Source organism: Papio anubis, chromosome 4 (genome assembly GCF_008728515.1).
Source record: "Papio anubis isolate 15944 chromosome 4, Panubis1.0, whole genome shotgun sequence".
Classification (NCBI taxonomy): Eukaryota; Metazoa; Chordata; class Mammalia; order Primates; family Cercopithecidae; genus Papio; species Papio anubis.
Genome location: NC_044979.1, coordinates 105,628,219 through 105,634,877, shown reverse-complemented (window position 1 = coordinate 105,634,877; position 6,659 = coordinate 105,628,219). Strand labels below are relative to the sequence as shown.

The window sequence follows — 6,659 nt, the reverse complement described above, 5'->3', positions numbered from 1 at the left end:
TGGTCAGTGTTTATATGGCTTCCACTGTCCACACCCTTGGAAGAACAATTTTTGGCCTGCCTGTGTGACAGATATCTTAGCCCTCCAGGTTTGGAGATGTAGCACTCGGTCGAATTTTAGCAGTAAGATTTAGACTGGTGAATGACTGTCCCACTTTCTCCTTCCTCAAATACATGGATGGGGAAGACCTTCCCTGTGCTGGGGGATTCCATCTGGCCCACCCGTTGCTTGCCTGGGATTGAGACTCTGCAAGCTGCTGTCTCTACAGGGCTTGGGTCCTGATAGAAGCCAACTGAGAGACAGTGGCATTTAGGACTATACATGTGGGCATATGACGGACACAGAGAATGACTGAGAGAGATATCTTTAGCTCCCTTCCTGTCTTCTTTAGGCTCCCATCCAGCAAGAATATACCCTTCCAGGTTTTTATAGTTTGGGAGTAGAGAATGAAATTTTTTAATTAGTTCAATCCGTATTTATTGAGCATATACTATGTTACAGGCAATGTGGATACAGATAGGCATTGCAGAAAACATCAAAGTTCCTGCCTCCTTGAGTCTGCAGTCAGGAAGGCAATAAAAATCCCTTATTTGGGCAGTTTTGTACTCCTTCAATATGTGACCAAATATGGGCACATCTTCCAAAACACAGACTGACCCCTGTCCCCTTTGTGTAAATAAAGAGAGAAATCTGTGATGACCAGGAAATAAATAATCTGAAAGGCAACTGTTCATGTTCTTATTTGTAAGAAGACTTTTAAGGGGTTGGGTGTGGTGGCACATGCCTGTGATGCCAGCCCTTTGGGAGGCTGAGGCAGGAGGATTGGGAGCCCAGGTGTTCAAAACCAGCCTGGGCAACACAGTGAGACCCTGTCTCTACCGATCAGGAAAAAACAAACAAACAAACAAACTTAAAATATCTTATTTAAAAAATAACCCTTAAACATTATTTCGCTTTAACTCAACCCTCATGCAGTCAAAGCAAAACAAAACAGAAAATTTGCTAACCTTTAAACCCAGGACAGGATCTTTTACAAGGACAGCCCTTGCAACCTCCTGGGAGAAAGTTCATTCTCTGGGTTTCGGCTATAGCAGCCTCTCTCCCTTGTTTCTTACTTAGTTCTAAGTTCCCGCACCAGTGTGGCGTGCTGGACCCATTGACCTCGTGGTGTGGAATCAGAAGCAAGCTCTAAAAGTGTGTTCCTTCTGGTTGTTCCAGTTGCTATGGAGCCTTTCCATCTTCATCACCTTCTGAGCTGGCCTGAAGCATCACCATGGCTCCTTGGTGAGGGGTTGCCTATTAATCACCCCATCTCTGCTCTTACTCACCAGCAGAGCACTGATTATGTTCAGGCATAACAACCCCCACTCCCATTCTCCTCCATCTAAGAATAATGGCAATCTCTCCCTCCTGGCCAAGTGATCCACTTAAAGAGGTGTTTGTGACTTGTTCTACAATTAAGTAAGTGGGTCAAGAGACTGGCAAAAAGGCCTGCAGGTGTTTCCTTCCCCTTAAAATGAGACTTATGAAAAGAGATACGTTTTGTGTCTGTATACTTTTTGCATTTGCATTTTGTATGGCATGATAGCAGCCACCTTGCAGCTACCTTTGAGCCAGCTGGAGGACGAAACTGATAGGCTGAGGATGGCAGGGTAGAAAGTGGGAAAGAATTTGGGCCTTTGATTATGAATCAAGCTGCTGAATTAACTGACTCTAGGACTACCCTACTCAAGATGTCTCATTATATAATACTCTGTATTTTCCTTTGCTTAAATCAGTTGGGTCAGTATCTTCCATTATGCATGACTGGAGGCCTCCTGATTCACCTGCCTATGTCCACTAATATGGACACCAAAGAGTCTCAGATGATGGTTATGGGTAGGTTTCTGTTTGGCTATTCTGCAATTTCAGGAGGAAAATGACAGGATAAGAAATTCATGCTGTTAATTGTTAATTAAATTTTTATTTTGAGATAACTGTAGATTCACATGCAGTTGTAAGAAATAAGACAGAGATATCCTGTGTACGCTTCAAGCATTTTCCCCCAGTGGTAACATCTTGCCAAGCTATAGTACAGTATCACAATGTTGATTTCTACCCCTCCACCTCACTTCAGAGCATATCCATGTATATACATTTTATATTTTAGGCTTCATAAGTTCCTAGTTTAAAAAAAAACAAACAAAAAAGAGCGGAACTGGTAACCTATAGTAAATACATATTTGATATTCAAGTTATGTTACTTGGGTTGAGCTTTGTACCTTTCCAAGGCACTTTCTAGTCCACTATCTCTCTTAAGGCTTAAGACAGCTCTAATTAAGTGAACAAACAGATGAACAAATGAAACAAACATCTATACAATCAGAAGTTAAGGGAGGTTCAAAATAGGCACTGCCACAGAGTAACTGTTAGAGAAGGAGTTCCATGGTACAAACTCTGCACTCTCCGTCTGGAAATGGTGGCAGAGTCCTTGAAGTGTTCTCCCTCTCTCCAGCCGGTCCCCACCAGAACTGATAATTAAATTCTTCTTGTCAAAGGACAGGATTGGTTCTGGAACAGGTGATTTCAGCATCGTGGTGAGTAGTATTGTGGAAGATGGCAAGCACTGTATAAGATGGATCCTTTTATGATCATCACCTGTCACTTAAGAAGGTTTGTTATTTTGTGATGATTTCCATGAAATGTCATGGACTCTATTGGGGGAAACTTACAAAGCAAGAATTAACAAATAAAGATAAGAGATGGGCCAAAGTTATCTGCTGGACACACCATGGGTGGACGTTCCTTGTCCCCTTGCTGCTCTCCTTCTTATAGGCAAGAGTGAGAACAACCTAGTGAGTGGGAGGATAATCAGACTTCATGAGTAATATCGGTGTGGGGTTAGACACTGGCTCTCTGAGTTGCCTGGGAAAGTCAACTGTTCAGCACCTGAAGGCACTGGGGTCCGTGGAAGGGAGGAACTGGTCTCATGAGCAGTTTGGGCGAACCCCTCCTGTGGGGACAAGGTTGGGGGCCTCAGGTGCCAACGGGCTTATTATGCAGGCAATGCAGGTGAGCCACCTAGGTCAGTTGTTGCCAATCCTAGGTCAGTTGTTGCCAATCCTGATTGTGGCAGTGTACGTTTTATTCATCTTCAGATCCCCAGCTCTTAGCACACAGCCTGGCATACGATAGGTACATGAGCAATGTCTGATAATGTAATGATTGAATGTGCTTTTGTGCCAATTAAAAATAAGTAATTTTGGTTTTGCTCATGGAAGGACAGGAGGGCTAATAATAGACATTGGTGCCTACGTTTCTTGAATCCCTGAAAGACAGTATGCACATTCTGCCCCTACTTTGGTAAAACCTCTCTGAAGAGTCCACAACTCTATGAAGAGGCTTCCTGGTTCAAGCAATATTTTTATTGAATGTTTACTATTTCCATGCACCACTGGCCAATAAAGTCAGTGTCTGGGATTTGTTATACTGGCACTGAGACACTCTGTAAAGGAAGGCTCTGCTGGTGACAGCAACTGTGGAATTTCCCACAACCACTCTAACAATCTTTTTGAATCTTCAGTACTTTTATTGAATTAGATATATAGTACAATGGGACACTAGCCACTCTTTGTAAATTTTTCGTAAAAACAATTTAGAAAATGATACCCCTTAAACAATTTAATTAATTTATTTATTTATTTATTTATTTTTGAGATGGAGTTTTGCTCCTGTTCAGGCTGGAGTGCAATGGTGCGATCTTGGCTCACTGCAACCTCTGCCTCCCGGGTTCAAGCGATTCTCCTGCCTCAGCCTCCCAAGTAGCTGGGATTACAGGCATGCGCCATCATGCCCGGCTAATTTTTTTTTCTTTTTTTGTATTTAGTAAACACAGGGTTTCACCATGTTGGCCAAACTGGTCTCGAACTCCTGACCTCAGGTGATCCGCCCTCCTCGGCCTCCCAGAGTGCTGGGATTATAGGCATGAGCCACCGCGCCCAGCCAACAATTTTCTTTAGGGCAGTGTTTCTTATCACTGCTGAAAAGTCCTTTTAAGACTATTTCCTCCACAGAATCCTGTTCTGAAAGATTTTGTTTATAAATACATATTACATATTTTTGTTAAATAATAATCTTCCCAAGAGGAAATCAAGGAGTCAAGAAATTTTTTTTTAACTAAAAGTATCCTTGAGGCTGTATTTTAAGTAAACAAACAATTATCTTTAAGTTTCCTAAAACTTAAAGTTTCAGTTTCAGTAAAAACTGAAAATAACTAGAAGAATTCTCATCCTCTTTCTACCCTTGCTTCCCTCCCCACCCTCGCCCCCAGACACTGGTTATTACTTTCCTCAGCTGTTGGGATTCTGGGTATTCTAAGTTTGAAACTAGAGTTCCAGAAACACCAGGCAGATAGGATAAAATTAACAAAAGCCTGTGGATTCTCCTAGGTTTTTTGCTATCCATTTACCCTCCTTACTGTTAATGGGTCTTTTACTGTGGCAGTTATCCTTGCCTCAAAGTCTCCCAAACTAGGGAAGATTCACCCCAGCTTTTTGCTAAGATAACATCAAAAGAGGCCATAAGCAAGCTGGCACAGCCAACACCTCTCACCTTAAGGAACTGTCTCCTGAGATGTAGAATAAGTCACTTGTCCTCTTTAAATCTCTTCACCATGGTTTTGCTTGATTCCCCCATCCTGAAGTTGCTGCTTTAAGATGGGGGGAAAAGTTCTCGAGCAAAAGCATAACAAAACAGCAAGTAACAGCAATTTTTTTTTTTTAACAGAAAAAGGATTATTTTTATTACTTTCATACATTGCCACAGCACTGTTTGGGAAAGATTAGAATCAATAGGAGTTTGGAAATCTGACCTTGGCTGGTGGAAGAATAGAAAGAATCTGGTTCTTCTTAATTTCCCATTCAGGTTCTCAGTGTTCCAGGAAGCAGTTTGCTCAAGTTTTTTTTCTCCATTTAGCTCTCCTGAATGCCCGGCTTCAGTGCCTGGGCATTGCTGCCAAGGATCCCGCTGGTGCATTCAGCTGCCATTCAAGGAAACAGTCCTCCACACTGCCTCGCACTTGGAAGTTTGTCTTACAGCATAAAACAGGTGGAAGGACATTCTGCCTTTAGAGTTCTGCTGGCATGTCTTACCACTTCTGCTGTCCAATGCCAAGAATGACAAAAATCTTTTGTGTATGTTTGGGGGTGGGAAAGACCAGATATAACTGGGAACAGCAGTTAACTTGTTGTTCAGACAAGATTCCCAGGGCAGCTGTTATAACTCAGGCAGCCATAACTCTAACACTTGGCTCTGCTGCTAGGATGGATTGATAGAAACTTTGGACAAATCATCAACAAAAATTATGTTCTCATGAGACTATTGAATATACTATGGATCAATTTAAAGATAATCAAATATTCACTAGACTTACAACAAGGAAATACAATAAGCATATTAATCAACCGGGGTTGTGTTTACACTTTCATTTCTAAACATCTGCTTTCAGTGAAGTAATTAGTATCTGTTGGCAAAAATTTGAATTGACACAGGACTTGCAATCTGTAGCTACAATTGAGACAGGATTACCTTTTTATGTGCTGACACTCACAATCTTCTTTAAACTAACAATTTAGTCAACTTCATGGTGGAATTCTAAGTTCTAATTTGTGAACTTGCCAGCTGTTTGTCCTTTGCCAAAGACCTTTACCCCGTGCTTAATTTTTAGTCTTGACACGTATGTGTACACACACATAAACAATCTTTTTGTATTTTTTATACAAAGAAAAAGATTATGTTACTATTCAAATGGTAGTTATTTACACTAAATTAAGTTTACACTTCAGTAGAAGATAAAAATGTGACTAATTGAAATAAATAATTCCTGGAAAGAGAATTCTCAACATAAAGTTACATGAATCTCAACACTGTCTGTTAAATCGCAAGACTTTCTAAATCTTATTAATGTGCATCGATTTAAAAAAGTAGTTCCAGCTGGGCGTGGTGGCTCACGCCTGTAATTCCAACACTTTGGGATGCCGAGGCAGGCGGATCACCTGAGGTCAGGAGATCAAGACCATCTTGGCCAACATGATAAAACCCCATCTCTACTAAAAATACAAAAATTAGCAGGATGTGGCAGCACGTACCTGTAATCCCAGCTACTCGGGAGGCTGAGGCAGAAGAATTGCTTGAACCCAGGAGGTGGAGGCTGCAGTGAGCCGAGATCTCACCACTGTACTCCAGCCTGGGCAACAGAGTGAGACTCCATCAAAAAAATAAAATAAAATAAAAAAATAATTCCTTGGTTGTGCCTTCTTCCTTTCCATTTTGTTAAACATAACCAGACCAAAATTACAATTGCCCCCATTGTAGAATGAGTTGAATGTGGGCATTATTGATACAGTTAATGATTCTGTGTCACCAGCAAAGCATAGGATTAAAATTGACCTTGGCCTAAGTTGACTTAAACATTTTAATTTGGCCATTAAATTGATGCTGGAAAGTCGGGACACACCACACGGTTAACAGCCATCTGGCCTGCCTGTCTCCTATCCTGACAACTACCTTGGCTTACCTACTGGTCTCATCTTTTCTCTCTCATCATTGCCTCCACCAGGATTCCTAAGTCAAAGCCCAGCATGGCCCTCTGCTGTTGTACTGGCCAATCTGGTCTGTCCTGC

The 6,659-nt window shown here is 41.6% G+C and overlaps 1 long non-coding RNA gene across 1 annotated transcript; it reads right to left on the bottom strand.

The window, feature by feature from the left end:
- Positions 1–2,754: 2,754 nt before the first annotated feature.
- Positions 2,755–6,044, bottom strand: LOC101012333. The gene is made up of 3 exons (XR_644865.4): positions 4,850–6,044; positions 4,591–4,684; positions 2,755–2,831 (listed from the first exon to the last, which is right to left on the bottom strand). It is a non-coding gene; the product is annotated as an uncharacterized LOC101012333 (long non-coding RNA).
- Between the last annotated feature and the right edge of the window lie 615 nt (positions 6,045–6,659).